Source organism: Andrographis paniculata, unplaced genomic scaffold (genome assembly GCF_009805555.1).
Source record: "Andrographis paniculata isolate CXL003 unplaced genomic scaffold, ASM980555v1 Contig46END, whole genome shotgun sequence".
Classification (NCBI taxonomy): domain Eukaryota; kingdom Viridiplantae; phylum Streptophyta; class Magnoliopsida; order Lamiales; family Acanthaceae; genus Andrographis; species Andrographis paniculata.
In genome coordinates, this window is record NW_026137580.1 from 5,018,815 (window position 1) to 5,035,817 (window position 17,003).

Genomic DNA, 17,003 nt, shown 5'->3' on the forward strand with positions numbered 1-17,003 from the left:
GGTACCTGAATGACTTGTTCCACAACGTCGACAACCAACCCCCGATTGTTGAAACCTCTATTGACTCGGTTCTTTAATCGAAATCCCCTTATACGATGGCCCAGACCTGAATATTTATCACAATTTCTTTTTACCCTTTGGTTCATCCTCCACCCTAGTTTTTTCATCTCGAAACTGATGTTGATACCCCATTTCCTTCTCACTGCCCTTCTGCCTGACTTTCTGCTTTTGATAGAATCGAGAAGCACGCTCGTAAGCCTCATACAACAAACTGATATCCAACACAGCTAAAGCTTCTTGAATCATCTGCTGCAACCCATCTACAAAATAATCAACTCTATCTCGCTCACAGGAAAAGTAGTCAGGAACATACATCTCTAGCTCATTGAACTTTACAAAATAGTCCTCGACCGACATCGAACCCTGCTTCAAGTCCAGCAGCTCTTGCTTCTTTGCTTTTCGAACATGTGACGGTATAAATCTAGCTTTTAATTTTGCTTTGAACTCATCCCAAGTCATATCTACTTGGTCCACTCCCGCAGCTTCCTCACCTAACCACCACCGATTTGCTCGACCTTCCAAGAAATAAGCCCCGATATTGGCTCCTTGATCTGGTAGAACCTGAACAACACAAAATATCTTTTCCATCGTCTCAACCCAAAATTCAAGAACTCCAGGCTCTACGGAACCAGAATATGTTGGCGGGTTATGCCGCATCACAACATCAATAAAACTCCTCTGTTGAGGCATCATTGCAACCATAAACTGCCGGAAGAAATCCTGACTAGGTGCCTCTATTGGTACATGCTATATTGTGACTCATCAGACGAAGGATCTAGCTTTGGGCCTCGAATAACCCTACGTAAACCATCACCTCGAGAATTCGACATACTGCCCCCTGACTTCCCTGATTCAATATCAACTCAGCAACACAACTAAACCAGATATAACATTAAAGCATAAACCACATTAACATGAATGCACCTACAAAACCCAAACCTCGCCAAATCAATTCAATATCATCATTAATTTCAAAACCTTTTTAATCGAAGAAGCCAAAATCTACCAAACCTATGCTCTGATACCAACTTGAAACACCCCCAGCTAGCTCATACTGGAAATGCTACCTCCACACTGCATCATGAGGTCGTCACCTCCTACTTCGGGCCCCACAATACAGTGTTAAGACTAAAATTAACCATAAAAGCGCATTATTATATAACAAAATCTGATTTATGAATATTTACCAAACAGACTCCTTAACAAGAGGTTTTTCGGGTTAAAAATTTACATATAATACAATAGATGCAAGTTCACTCACTCAACCCGTCTTTCTATATCCCGAGACGTCCCCTTTCTCGGATGTCCCATGCATACCTGAAACAAATATTTTTTTAAAAGCAGTATAGAATTAAATCCATTTTAAGAACTAACATGAAATATGTCATTTCATACCTTTTTAAAATAAAGTGTAAGTCCCGTCAATCATAAAATACGTATCATGTCATGCCAATAGTGAAATGATGCAACAAAGATATTAAACTCGACAACAATGCACATCCATATATATACATCCGCCGAAGTGAGCAGCCGGAATAACCTCGGCTCCATAATCATAGGCTCACTACATCTGTCTAAGTGAGCAGCCGGAATACCCTCGGCCCCGTAATAACAAGCTCACTAGACCATCATCAATAAATAGCCGAAAAATCCTCAGCTCAAGGAAGGACCTGATAAACCCATAATAATATAACGGTCATCCGGTCACTCCCATATATACCCACCATACGACTCCCACAATCAATACATGGATAGCCGAATGTTGTCGCCATTAACCACAAGATGCTGTGATAGCGAAGTTAGAACCCACCCACTGGCTAGCCCTATCCCGTGTAATGTAGTAGAATCCGTGCAACCTGGAATCACCCAAAGGAAACCCGGAAACTCTACTCCTCCTCGCGCGCCCTAACGGGATCACGTTTGGAGTTTGGCATATGATCCTATATTACCGGTAGACCTCACCAGTGATCAGTCCAATAAGTGGAACAACACCTAACACGAATGATTAGACCTAATACGTCTCAACTACCATGGGTCTAATCCTTGAATGACCGTGCGACTAAGTCAACCAGTTGTCCGACTACTATCGTCCACTATCGCCAAAGTGTTACGGTTCATCGGGGTCGAATATCCTAACCCCAGATGATGCCCTCGCCTAGCACTACCGCACACGGCGACTAAACGATAGATCCATAAAACATATCCGATAAACCGTGCAATATGTGTGGAGCATGTCAAATAAGTGAATTTATTGAAAATGGCTGGTGAGATAGCTCACCTATCCTCCTTTTCATAAATTCACTAACGCGATCAAATACATATATCAAATATCATAAATCATGAAGTCTCCCACATGCATACGCACACACATATATATAAATATATACATGCACCGACAAAATGATTCACAAAATATCACATTAATATATTAATTAGAATCGCGTGCAACATGCATACCTAATTTCTTAAAATTAGATTTAATTCCTTACTGCTTACCTCTTATCGACACTCCCTAGCTTTCGCAATTTCACTCAAATCTCTTCCAACGTACACCTGCCCCATTATTTACTCAAATCAGCTGAGTTATATACTTATTCATAGGAGCTATCTGCTTATTCAAAAGCTAATTTCTATAATTAGCTTGTTGGGTTTCAAACTTTTATATTTAGTAGACTATGATATTCTAGCTATAAAACTCTTATACCTCATAATATTTATACCGCCCGATTATTAAATAAAAATACTTAAAGATATGAATAAACAGGCCGGTATATTGCCGTTTTCAATACAGCTCGGATCGATACGAAATTCTCAAAATACAATGCTAGGACTACGAATAGGCTATTAGCTAAAGAAATTCGTCGATTAAATAGCCAAATAGCCAGTTATGTATTTTTTAAGAATTTCTAATTTAATATCCTCAATATCTAAATTCATATTAAAATCCATAATTAAATTCTACGTATAACAAGGAATACAATACCGAAGTCAAAATCGAAATCGGACGGCTAAATCTTTTTCTTTCTTCTTTTCTCTTCTTCTTTCTCCTTGTGGACGTCTGCTTCTATTCATTCGAACATGGGTTTGCTTGTTTGTTTTTATATATTATTATATATTATATTATATTATTATTATTAATGTTACTATTATTATTATAATTGTATCTTCTTTATCATCATCTTCAATATTATATATATATATATTATATTTTATATTTATCTTTATCAATATTTATCCGTTTAACAGTCTTTTCAATCATAATCCATATATAAAAGAGGAATAAAATTTATTTCAAAATATTAATTTTTTGATCCCAAAATATTATGAAAATATTTATTTGTTATAATATTATTATTTTATACACTCCAAAATCAGGGCATTACAATTATACTTCAACGTATGTATGAACTTAAAAAATCATCCATATATGATCCACAATTAAAGAATTGCATAGGAAAATAAGACAAACGAATTCCAAAGAATTCAAACAAATTTAGTTCAAATTTAAACAACAAAAATTCTTAATGAACTGAGCTCCGAACTCGAATACTACGAACGAACTCGAAACATTAACAACAAACAATGAGCTTTCTTTGCAAACATTAACACTTTAGCTCGGGTAGGAGCATTAACAGCTCTATTCCCAACCCTCCTCTTCTTGCCCTCTTATCCACGCGCTACCGCACCTTCCGCTTTAATTTCTAAGGTCATCTTCAACTCATCAATTTTATTTATTCAATTTTAACTATCTAAATACGCAGATACTATTATTCTTCAAATATTCAATTTTTCATATTATTTTAAACAACTTTTTATTTTTATAATTAAAAAAAAAATTAAAAAAATTAAAAAATAAAAAATAAATTTAGAAGTTAAAATAAAAAATTTAAAAATTAAAAAATAAAAAAATAAAAAATAGGAGCAACACAAAAATTGGCCTTGCACAAAGCCAATTTTTGGCGCACGATTTGACAACCGACGCCAAAATTTACCGCTGGGTTCGAGATGGCCTAAACACTATCCTCCCTAAATTCAAATTCACAGCTTCTTCGAGGTTCAAAATTGACGGGATTGAAGGACAAAGAGCGACAAGATTTGAAGGTTGGGAAGATTTTGGAAATAAAGTCGGATATTTTCTTTGTGCCGGAACGGCCGATCCGTGTTTCATTTAAGGTTCCTAAAGAAAGAGTTGCTTCCGTTGTATCTTCTCTTGATGAAGAGGAGGAAAGTTTTACACAATCAGTGATTGATCAAGCATATATGCTGACGAATCTGCTGGCCTAAGCAGTTATACGAAAAAGCAATATCGTGAGTTGTCTTCAACTGAGGGATCAAATTTAGGTACTCTTTATATTGTGGTGTCTACAAATCATGCTCTGGTGACTATTTTGCTTCCTTTGCTCTATTTTCATGTTGTTGATTCCATGTGTTTGCAAGGTGTGAATGAAGCATGTTAAGGGAGGAACTTGATCTAAACTATTCTAGTTAACTAGCAGATATGATTTATCTACGACCTCACCAAGTATGTCAATTTCTTTATTTTAACCAAGTTAAATGCTTTAAATCTTCCATAACTCTACTGGGCCGTGAGCCTTTGGAATTTGTTTAAATGACTAAATGTGATCCAATTGATCTTCTGTTTGTTTTGTGATAACAGAACCTCCTTTAAAGTAATTATCTATCATGACTTTGTAGGCAGATCTGGATGGGATGATGGGCAATGGGAATGGGAAGATACTCCTTGTCATGATGGTCACAGTTCAAGTAGCAGAAATCATCAACATTTTCGATCACCCATGTATATTGGGGCATCTCCTGATGCTAGACTTGTTTCTCCATGGATGGGAGGGCGCACCCCAAGCTCTTCTGGTAAGTCTTCTCCTGTTTGCTATGCCGGTTTGGGGCAAAAAAGTTTGAAGTTAAATTGTCTCTCTCTTTTCTATTGATTTAGTCAACCTTCTGCCACGATCTTTGATAACTAATAAACATATTGCACTGAAGCTGCAGCATCTCCTTGGGATAGCATTGCCCCATCCCCCACTCCTATTCAGGAATCTGGATCTTCTGTAAGGTCTGCAGGATCCCAATACGGTTGGAAGTCGAACCAGGTCACATATGTCTCAGACGAGCTGCGATTGGTTGAGGTTGTAGTTTTTATAGTTTTTAAATGCAATTTTTATGCAAGTAATTTTGTAACATACGCTTGACTCGCTCTCAATGCCTCACCCCTCCGTCCTGCTTTCCCTTCTTCCTGCTTGTTGGTGATAGGAGAAAGAAGATGGCCCAGAAAACACATTCGCAGATCAGAATGAGTTATCAGAAAGTATGCGTATAGAGGTGGAGTACAATTCTGATCGCGCCTGGTAATTTCATCAGATTTTATTTGTGTTAAATTTTATAATCGGCTTTGAAACAGTGTCTATTCTTTGCTTGGAACCTGCCTAGGTGATTGACAGTCTTTTGCATGAATGCAAACAGGGAAGATTAAATATGAATACATATTTATTTTACTATTTTGGCAGATTTGACATAAGGTTATCTTATAACATTTGATTGGAAATTATGGTACTAAAGAGCACATCAATCTGTACAGTAATGAAATAACTCTCATTATGCTATGTAATGATTAAAATGCATAGGTCAAATTCTGGCTGTTTGATAGTTGCATGAATGTGTTTGCTGGCTAGTCTAGGTTTCTCGTTATAATGCATGGTATCCGTTTGTTGCAGGTATGATAGGGAAGAAGGCAGCACCATGTATGATACTGATAGCTTCTCTTTTTTTCTTGGTGACGAGGCATCTTTTCAGAAGAAAGAAGCAGAGTTGGCTAAGAAATTGGAATGCTTACGTATCGATTCAGCTTTATGAGGTTTATATAGTTAGCTAGCAACACTTTGCTAATATTGAACCTTGTTATAACTTGCAAGGAAAGCAATATTTTGTGAGCCCTAGACAAATGAAAAATTGTACTGACTTTTGGGGTTTAGGATCCACCTTTTTCTGAAGCAAAAGCTGTCATACTCATAAAATTTGTATAGGTTGCTCAGTAGTTAATTTCATTACAGCAAACATCAATCTATTATGTCAGGAGGTTATTTGGTGAATTTGTGGCCTTTTATGTTTGGTTTTCCTCCGAATTTCATGTTAGGCTTGCGTGTCTCTCAACTACAAACATTCTCTCCTGTTAATAGCTGCATAGTGCTTTATTTACTGGATATGCCTCCATGAATGTTCTTCCTGCTATATAAATGTGGTTCGTTGCGATTATGGTTCATGTTGTTACGAAGTACCATTTTATTTTTTAATTCATTCAAACTTTAGATTATCGAAATTTATTTTTGCCTTCCTGAAACAATTTCAATCTTTATGTAGGTCAGAAGAGATGGAAGCAAGATGACTCTTGCACAGAGCAAGAAATTATCACAACTAACGGCTGATAATGCTCAATGGGAGGATCGCCAACTTCTAAGATCAGGAGCTGTCAGAGGAACTGAGGTGCAGACAGAATTTGATGATGAAGATGAACGAAAAGTTATTCTTCTTGTGCATGGTAAACTCCAGTGCTCATATTGCCCCCGGATTTAAGTAATTTAGGTCCTTCTCTTCTCATTATCTCTTGTAACAGATACAAAACCTCCTTTTCTTGATGGTAGAATTTTTTTCACAAAGCAAGCCGAGCCTATCATGCCATTGAAAGATCCTACATCAGATATGGCAATTATAGCACGTAAGGGCTCTAATTTGGTTAGGGAAATTCGTGCAAAGCAGAGCATGAACAAGTCATGCCAAAGATTTTGGGAGCTTGCTGGTTCCAAGTTAGGTGAAATCCTTGGGGTTGAGAAGACCGCAGAACAGGTATGCTGCATTCGAGGCTAGAATCAATTATTTTGAGGAACAAATTTGCCTTTTCCTTTTGGAAAACACTAAAAAGAATATTTCTGAACCTTTAATACATGGTTACTAGATTGATGCAGATGCTGCTATAGTCGGCGACGAAGGAGAAATTGATTTCAAAGAGGATGCCAAATTTTCACAGCATTTAAAGAAGGGTAATGCAGTGAGTGATTTTGCTAAATCGAAAACAATAGCCCAACAGCGACAATATTTGCCTATTTTTTCTGTACAAGAGGAGTTACTGCAGGTTTGGCACTCTTTACTTGTTTTTTCCTTGTAGTGGCCTGCTTAATGTTAGGAAATACACTATAGTATTTTGCTGTGCTGGAAGAGTAATCTCATTATATTTTAGGGATAACTGCAGAAGGATAAGCATGCAATTGAAGAAGATTTTGTTCGGTGACATGTCACTTTATGGTCTCATATGCTTAAATAATAAAAATTTTCTTTACACCATTGTTGAGTGTATTTGCTTCTTTTAGAAAATGTGGGTGCTGATAGTTCACCTCTTTTGGAGAATTGAAGGTAGAAGCAAGGGGGGCTGGTTCTTATTCAGTTAAATAATTGTTGAATCTCTTCTTAGAAAAGGATTTCCTTGTTAAATGCATAAAACAAACAAGCAAAATAAAATCTGGGTGCATATTATCACTGGTTAAGAACACCTGCTTATCCTACTGCTTCTGTTTTCATTGACTAAATGAGAAGGCAACTAAAGTAAAATTTAGATATTTTTGGATACCTTTTTGCTTAATCTCAGCTGTTGCAAATGCAGGTGATCCGTGAGAATCAGGTGGTGGTGGTTGTATGTGAAACTGGCTCTGGGAAAACAACTCAACTGACTCAGGTATGCTCAAGTTTTTTATTTTTTTATTTGTCTGGCTGTACATGCTTATGTCATTCCTAAGTAGGGTTCAGAACTTAATCGATGTCTTCCTAATTCAAATCCTTTTCACTTCCTTCATGTGTGATTGTTGGCAGTAACTAAACGAAGATGGCTACACAACCAATGGCATTGTTGGTTGTACTCAGCCAAGGCGTGTAGCTGCTATGAGCGTTGCCAAACGAGTTAGTGAGGAGATGGAAACAGAACTTGGTGATAAGGTTGGATATGCCATTTGTTTTGAGGATGTGACAGGACCCAGCACCGTTATCAAGGTAATGACTTTAGAAGATTATCAACATTCCTCAATCCTGAATTCATTGAGATTTCCGTTGATGATATGTTACAACCTAGTGTTTGCTTTATGATGATGCTTCTAATCATTATTAATGAATTGGCACAAGCTTCATTTGTACTTAAGGCATTGATTTCTTGACAGGATACCTTATGTTAGTTAACCGTGATGTGTTGCTGTTTAAAAGCAGGAACAATAACTCATGTTTATATGTCATAGCAGCTTAACCTGACATCTGCCTCTTAATCTCCACATTGCTTCTTGTTAAGTTGTGAATAGTCATTAATTTTCTCCCTTTGCAGTACATAACTGATGGTGTGCTTCTAAGGGAAACACTCAGAAGATTCTGACCTGGAATATTATCGGTACGTATCTTATAGCTTGGATGATGTGAGGTGTTAAGAGTGTTAGAACCTAAGGTGTTCAGATGCTTTATATGCATTATATGTATGTATTTATTTCATTATCATGCAGTGTCATTGTAATGGATGAAGCACATGAGCGATCTTCAAGCACAGATGTGCTATTTGGCATTCTGAAGAAAGTAGTTGCTAGACGACATGATTTCAAGCTCATTGTGACCTCTGCTACCCTTGATGCTCAGAAATCTTCAAAATTTTTTGGGAGGTAAGCATATTTGCATTCAGGTAGTAATCCACTATGGAGATGGCTGACTTATCACCTTGTTTTCCCCACTTCACATGATTTGCTAATCCTTACAGTGTACCTATATTTCACATTCCTGGAAGAACTTTTCCAGTTCAAACCTTATATAGTAAGACTCCCTGTGAAGACTATGTTGAAGCTGCAGTGAAGCAGGCCATGACTATTCACGTTACCAGTGCACCAGGCGATATACTCATATTTATGACTGGTCAAGATGAGATTGAGGCAACCTGTTATGCACCCTCTGTGCGTATGGAGCAGCTGATTGCGTCGAAAAAGGAAGCTCCAAAGTTGTTAATTTTTCCCATATACTCACAGCTTCCAGCTGATTTGCAAGCGAAGATATTTCAGAAGGCTGAAGATGGAGCTCGCAAGTGTATTGTCGCTACCAATATTGCTGAGACATCTTTGACTGTTGATGGAATCTTCTATGTCATTGATACAGGATATGGAAAGATAAAAGTTTATAACCCCCACATGGGAATGGATGCCCTCCAAGTGTTTCCTGTGAGTCGTGCAGCTGCTGACCAGCGAGCTGGACGTGCTGGAAGAACTGGTCCTGGGACATGCTATCGACTATATACAGAAAGTGCATATTTAAATGAAATGATTCCAATTCCTGTGCCAGAAATTCAACGGACCAACCTGGGCAATGTTGTACTTTTGCTTAAGTCTCTGAAGATTGACAATTTACTGGATTTTTTGACTTCATGGATCCCACTCCCTAAGAAAACATTCTCAATTCCATGTAGCAGCTCTGGGTTTTGGCTGCTTTGAACAACGTGGGGGATTTGACTGATCTAGGCTGGAAGATGGTGGAGTTTCCCCTTGATCCTCCCCTGGCTAAGATGCTTTTAATGGGTGAGCAACTGGGATGCATAAATGAGGTTTTGACTATTGTCTCCATGCGTTCAGTGCCATCTGTTTTCTTTAGACCCAAGGATAGGGCAGAGGAAAGTGATGCTGCCCGAGAAAAATTCTTTGTACCAGAGTCTTATCACCTTACCCTTCTGAATGTATACCAGCAGTGGAAAGCTAATAAATACCGGGGTGATTGGTGTAACGACCATTATCTAGATTCTAAAAACTCTCAAGATTCCATTGACTTCATGTGGCCCTGACTGGGATGCTGTGTGAATTGCCGTAGGCTCGGCCTATTTTCAGAATTCTGCACAGCTGAAAGGAGTTGGGGAGTATGTTAACTGTAGGAATGGAATGCCATGCCACTTGCATCCAAGCAGTGCTCGGTATGGGTTGGGGTATACTCCAGATTATGTTGTTTATCACGAGTTGATCTTGATCACCAAGGAGTACATGCAGTGTGCCATGGTAGCAGAGCCCCAATGGCTTGCTGAGCTGGGGCCGATGTTTTTCTCTGTCAAGGAGTCTGATACATCCATGTTGGAGCACAAGAAGAAGCAGAAACAAGAGAAAACAGCCATGGAGGAAGAGATGGAGAACCTGAGGAAGGTTCAAGAGGAGAGGGGGAGAGAGAGGGATGAGAAGGAAAGGATTAAAAAGGCCAAGGAGCAGCAACAAGTTTCCATACCAGGGCTGAAAAAAGGCTCCTCCACTTATCTGAGACCAAAAAGGCTTGGTTTGTAGGCACCGGATTACACCTCAAGCTGGCCATGTTACATTGCTATGGGGTTTCATAATGGCAGTATTATATTTTTACTCATCACTGATTTGCACAACCTGGTAGGCGCATCCTCCCTCCATCAGTGCATAATGATTTCCTCGTGTAGTGTTTGTTTCTTCTTTATTGTTACCAGCTGCAAACTATGATGAATCTTATTATTAATGTATGCTCGTCATGATGTTTATGATTATTTTTATGCCTGGTGTTGTATCTTCTTATTAATGTATGCTCATCCTGATGTTTGATATGCACCTGAGGTAAGATTCTAAGCACTGATTTACTCTCTCAGTCTATGCATCACTCTGTGGATGGTATGCAGTGCTTAGTCTCAGACGAGTTGTGATTGGTCGAGGTTGTAGTTTTTATAGTTTTTAAATGCAATTTTTATGCAGGTTATGTAGCATATGCTTTACTCCCTCTCTGTGCTTCACCCATCCATGGTGATAGGAGAAAGAAGATGACCCGGAAAACACATTCGCAAATCAAAATGAGTTATGAGAAAGTATGCGTATAGAGATGGAGTACAATTCTGATCGCTCTTGGTAATTTGATAACATGAGAACTTAAGAAAATCAAAAGACTAAACTTTATTGATAACCAAGGAAGAATTACTCTTCCCGACCAAGCCGAAGCCGTAAAACTGAAGGAAATCAGAATGCTATAATGTCTCAAAATAATACTTAAATGCTATGGCAAAACTACTATGGGCCTAGGCCCAACCAACCTAACAATTTATTCAAAATAATCAAATAAGAAAATAAAGAATGAGGTATTTAATAATAAACTTAGGCTTCAGACCATTGCCATAATTAGCCAAAAGCGCACTTGCTCTTTCTTCTCTTGTTGTGAATCAACTTTTGGCTGCGCCCACCGCGTATCAACTGCATCTGCCTTAAGAATTGTCTTGTCCTCAAGGTAGGAGGTTGAGAACTGAGCACAGAACTGTTCCTCGTCGATCCAAGTCGCATAATTTGGATGAAGACCACGCCGCTGAATCAAGACTTGAGGAACTATACTTCCGGCACGTTTGATTAGTCGTCTATCCAGAACAACTTCAGGATTGTAAATAGGTAGCTGCTTGACCTCTAGGCTGTCGGGTAAATGAGGCTTGACTGGGTGATTGCCCAACACTCGACGAAGTTGAGATACATGAAACACAAGATGGATACGGCTAGTAGCTGACAAATCCAGCTTATATGCGACCTTTCCCACGCGGCGAAGGACGCGGAATGGTCCAAAAAATTTGGACATGAGATTGTGATGGGTGCCCTGACGCAAGCTGCCTTGGTGATAGGGTTTGATATTCAAGAATACCAAGTCACCAACCTGGAAGGTGAGCTCACGGCGATGGGCGTTGGCTGCCCGCACCATGCGATGTTGAGCACGCTCCAAGTGGTGTTTCAACTGTCGCAGAACTGCCTCGCGGCTGCAAAGTAACTCTGAAGCTGCAACAACTCAGCATTCCTCTGGCAAGAAATTATGCAGTGTGGGTGGTGGTCGGCAATAGACGGTCATGAAGGGAGTAGTGGCAGCGGAAGTGTAGAAAGAGGTGTTGTACCATAACTCAGCCCATGGAAGGCACGTTGCCGATTTTCGGGGCTGTTCCGAGCAAAACAAGAAAGGTATGTCTCTAGTGTGCGGTTCAAGACTTCAGTTTGGCCGTCAGTTTCCGGGTGGTACGCCGAGCTGCGCAAGGTCACCTGCTGCCCTGCCAAATAGTGCTGCATCTCCAAGGCTTCCCAATCCATTTGAATTTTTCCTAATGTCCTTAGCCATTCGACACCCAATATTATATCCACCCCACCAAGATGAAATACGTGACAGTTTGTTTGCACTTTTGCTCCATTGATCTGTATACTTAATTTTGAGCAGACTCCCGTACTTGCCACCTTGCGACCATCACTTAGTACCACGTTGAATTCCTGTGTGGCGTCTACGTTCAATTTTGCATGTAGAACCAATTTTTGGGAAATAAAATTATGGCTTGCATCACTGTTGATTAGTACCGTTACCCTAAATCCAAAAAGACTACCACAGAGACGCATGGTTCGGGGTCCTAAAAATCCAACCAAGGAGTATAAAGGAAGGGCCCCCTGCGTTGTTTCCTCATCGGGCGGTTAGTCACTTTCCAAGGTAAGTTCCGCCTCCTCAGTAAATTCGCCATCTCTCATCTCCATTAACTCTGCAACCCAGTTGCCTAAATCATCCTTCACCACAACATTAAGATATTTACTTTCGTGGACTTTTTGCACTTGTAACAAAGCTGCTTCTCTTGACACTCATGATACTCGTCTCGACTTAATTTTCGTGTGCTTCCCTTTGAAGAAGGGATTGAAGTGACTGATTGTTGCCCCCCCAACAATATTGCTGCTAGTTGAATGGCGGTACTCTACCCCTCCAACTGTGTTTGAGGAGATAATGCTTTCAGCTCGCCCAACTAGGTTATTTCGCAGTGTCGAAGAGGATTTTCGCAGGTAAAATTCTACCACAGATCCATTTTTCAACTCCCATTCAATGCTTCTCCTTACACGGATTGCAGATTCGAGATCCGGGGGCTCCACTACCCTTAACTTATTTATGATAATTTGTTTCAAGCCCCCTAAAAAAATAATACCTTAAGGCCTGCGCTTCTGTCAATGGTTGAGCCTAAGTAGCAAGTTGAGTGAATAAATTGACATATTCATTAACAGAACCTGTTTGCCTTAATGTTCCCATCCTCTCATACGGATACCCCATGAATCGATCGTCAAATCTAGTAACCAATGCTTGTGAGAATTCGATCCAAGAGGCAGAAGCATGCTTCATTACATGCCAACGGGACTAACGGAGCTCCATGTAATACGAAGTGTTGTTCGTCCCTAGCAACCCATCCCAAGGGGTCATGGCTATAAAAGCTAGGGAGTTGCGCATCCTTAAGCTTAAAATCAGTTGTCAGAGTAGTCCACGTTCCTTCAACATCCTTAAACAGACGTGCTGCCCTGCTGATGCCGGTAGTCCTCGTCGACGAATCCGCTGCCTCACCTCCTCCCACCATAGTTCCTTGCGCCGCCAAGCCCCTAATAGGTGTGGTGGGCGGTCCATGCGGGAACAACCCAAGAATCGTATCCCGCATGGCTGCTGAAAGTTCTGTCTTCATAGTATCCACTTGTCGATCCACCTTCAATTCGAGGCACAACAATCCTTCTTGTTGTGCTTCCATGCCTGTTCGAAGTTCCTCCAGGGCTTCCTCCAAAGCTTCAATGCGTTGCGTATTTGTTAACGTCATCCTCCTCCGCTGAGATCTAGCAGGTCAGACCAATTTGATAACACGAGAACTTAATAGAACCAAAAGACTAAACTTTATTGATAACCAAGGAAGAACTACTCTTCCCGACCAAGCCAAAGCCGTGAAACTGAAGGAAATCAGAATGCTAATAATGTCTCAAAATAATACTTAAGTACTATGGCAAAACTACTATGGGCCTAGGCCCAACCAACCTAACAATTTATCCAAAATAATCAAATAAGAAAATAAAAAAGTGAGGTACTTAATAATAAACTTAAACTTCAGGTCATTGCCACAATTAGCCCAAAGCGCACTTGCTCTTTCTTTCATTCTCGTGAATCAACTTTTGGCTACGTTGACCGCGTATCATAATTTCATCATATTTTATTTGTGTTAAAATTTTATAATTGGCCTTTGAAACAATGTCTATTCTTTGCTTGGAACCTGCCAAGCTAATATACAGTATTTTGCATGAATGCAAACAGGGAAGATTAAATAAGAATACATATTTATTTTACTTTCAGGGTTTGATTACTTCGGCAGATTTGATGTAAAGTTATCTTATAACATTTGATTGAAAATTATGGTACTAAAGAGCACATCAATCTGTACAATAATGAAAGAACTCTCATTATGCTATATAATGATTAAAATGCATAGGTCAAATTCTGGCTGTTTGATAGTTGCATGAATGTGTTTGATGGCTAGTTTAGGTTTCTCGTTATAATGCATGGTATCCGCTTGTTGCAGGTATGATAGGGAAGAAGGCAACACCATGTATGATACTGATAGCTCATTTTTTTTTTTTTTTGGTGACGAGTCATCTTTTCAGATGAAAGAAACAAAGTTGGCTAAGAAATTGGTATGTTTACGTATCGATTTAGCTTTATTAGTTGTTAATTAAATTAACAACTAATATATGTAGTATACATATTATGTTTTGCAGGTGAAATTTGATCGATTAGCTTATTTACACGTAAAGGAGTGCCAAAATAAAAAGTTTATTCTAGACTTCCTCAGTTCAAAATTTTCCCAATTTTGAAAATTTACATTTATACGTGTTTGAATATTAATAGAAAATTGATTATAACCTAAAAAGAGAGTGCATATATATAGGCATATATATGTGGGCCCCAAATAGGAATATATAAAAAATATACTAACACCCCCCCCTCAAACTCAAGGTGGTAAAGTAGAAACCAAGTTGAGTTTGCTCAACAATGTAGAGAACCAGTCTGGGAAGAGAGACTTGGTGAAGATATCCGCAGTCTGATCCTCGGAAGAGACAGAAGATAGATGAACAGTGCCTGCACGAACATGCTGACAAACAAAGTGACAATCAATCTTAATATGCTTGGTACGCTCGTGAAGGAAATCATTATGGGAGATCTGAATTGCCTCGTGCTGTCACAATGGAGGAAAGTAGAAGAAGGCTGAGGAGTGTTCCCTTGACATAATGAAGGATGCGCAACACAACAGCATAGTGAACTGTCCGGGGATTAGTCATGAACTAAGCAACAACATGAACCGCATGAGCTATGTCAGGGCGAGTGACCGTCAAGTATATCAGGGATCCCACTAACTGCCGATAGCCGGAGGGATCCTCTAGTGGAGTGCCGTCGAAAGGAGGAAGTCGGCTGTTCCCCTCGAGAGGGGTGGATGCAATCTGGCTATCAGTCAGACCTGAACGAGATATGAGATCAAATGCATATTTCGCCTGAGATAGATATATGCCATTTGGAGCGTCAGAAATCTCAAGTCCGAGAAAATAGTGGAGCTGACCAAGACTCTTCATGTCAAAGTTTTGATGAAGGTAGGTCTGTAGATCGGATACACCAGAAGTATCGTCGCCGGTAATAACCATGTCATCCACATACAACAAGAGAATAATGATCCCGGCAGGAGAACGACGAATAAAGAAAGCAGAGTCATAGGGAGATGCAGAAAAACCATATTGAATGAGCGCAACACTAAACTTGGCGAACCAAGCTCGGGGCGTCTGCTTCAGTCCATAAAGGGCACGGCGCAGTTGACATACCTTCCCTGAAAAATCTGAGCCAGGTGGAGGGGTCATGTAGACTTCCTCAGACAAATCTCCATGAAGAAACGCATTCTTCACATCCAACTGTAATAATTTCCAACGTCGAACAACGGCAACAACAAAGAGACAACGGACGGATGTCAAACGAGCAATTGGTGCAAATGTCTCCTCATAATCAATACCATACTCCTGTGAAAAACCTCTGGCTACAAGGCGAGCCTTGTAGCGCTCAACAGAACCATCGGAGTGAGTTTTGATTTTGTACACCTACTTGCAGCTAATAGGTTTCTTGCCAGGAGGGAGATCGACGATATCCCACGTGGCGGTCTTCTCAAGAGCCTGCAATTCCTCAGACATAACGTCGCACCACAAGGGATCACAGTTCGCCTTACGAAAGGTCCTGGGTTCATGGTGAGATAAAATGGCAGAAAAACAATGATAATCAAGTAGATGAGAGGGAGGACGACTTACACGGGTGGGTCGCCGATCAGTGGCGGCAGGAACTGAAATTTTCGGAGGGTCGAACATAGGCTTAGGAGGCGTAGAAGGGTCAACTGGTGGGGAAGGATCAACATCATACAGACCAGCAGGAACGGACCGGGGTTCGGGACCTGCAGGAAGAGGAGAAGAATCCAGAACATGAACCGACGGGGGTTCGGGACCTGCAGGAGGAGGAGAGGAATCCAGAATAGGAACAGACGGGGTTTCGGGATTTGCAGGAGGATGAGAGGAATTCAGAACAAAGAACGGGGACTCTGACTCAAAGAGAATGTAAAATTTAGATTCAGAGGAAAAGAACTTATGCTCCCAAAAAGTAACATCCCGAGAGATACGTAGACGATTCGACACAGGATCCCAACATCGATAACCTTTATGTTCTATCCCATACCCAAGAAAACAACACAGACGGGTGCGTGGTTCTAATTTGTTACGTTCATGAGGAGAAAGATGAACAAAGCTGACACAACCAAAAGGATGAAGATGAGAGTAATCAAGTACCTGGCGGAAGAGCCTCTCAAAAGGTGTGGTATCCTGAAAGACAAATGAGGGTAAACAGTTAATATTATAAACAACAGTAACAACAGCCTTGCCCCAGAACCGATCTGGACAACTGGCAGATAACAACATGGCTCGAATTGTGTCTAAAATATGACGATGCTTGTGCTTTGCCCTATCATTTTGTTGAGATGTGTAGGGACAAGAACGCTGGACAAGAGTACCTTGGGTAGACAGAAAACTAAGAAAGGCAGAATCATTATA

General features: G+C 40.0%; 1 pseudogene; it reads left to right on the forward strand.

Moving 5' to 3' along the window:
* Positions 1 to 3,138: 3,138 nt before the first annotated feature.
* Positions 3,139 to 10,684, forward strand: LOC127252500 (pre-mRNA-splicing factor ATP-dependent RNA helicase DEAH7-like; annotated as a pseudogene).
* Positions 10,685 to 17,003: the final 6,319 nt, after the last annotated feature.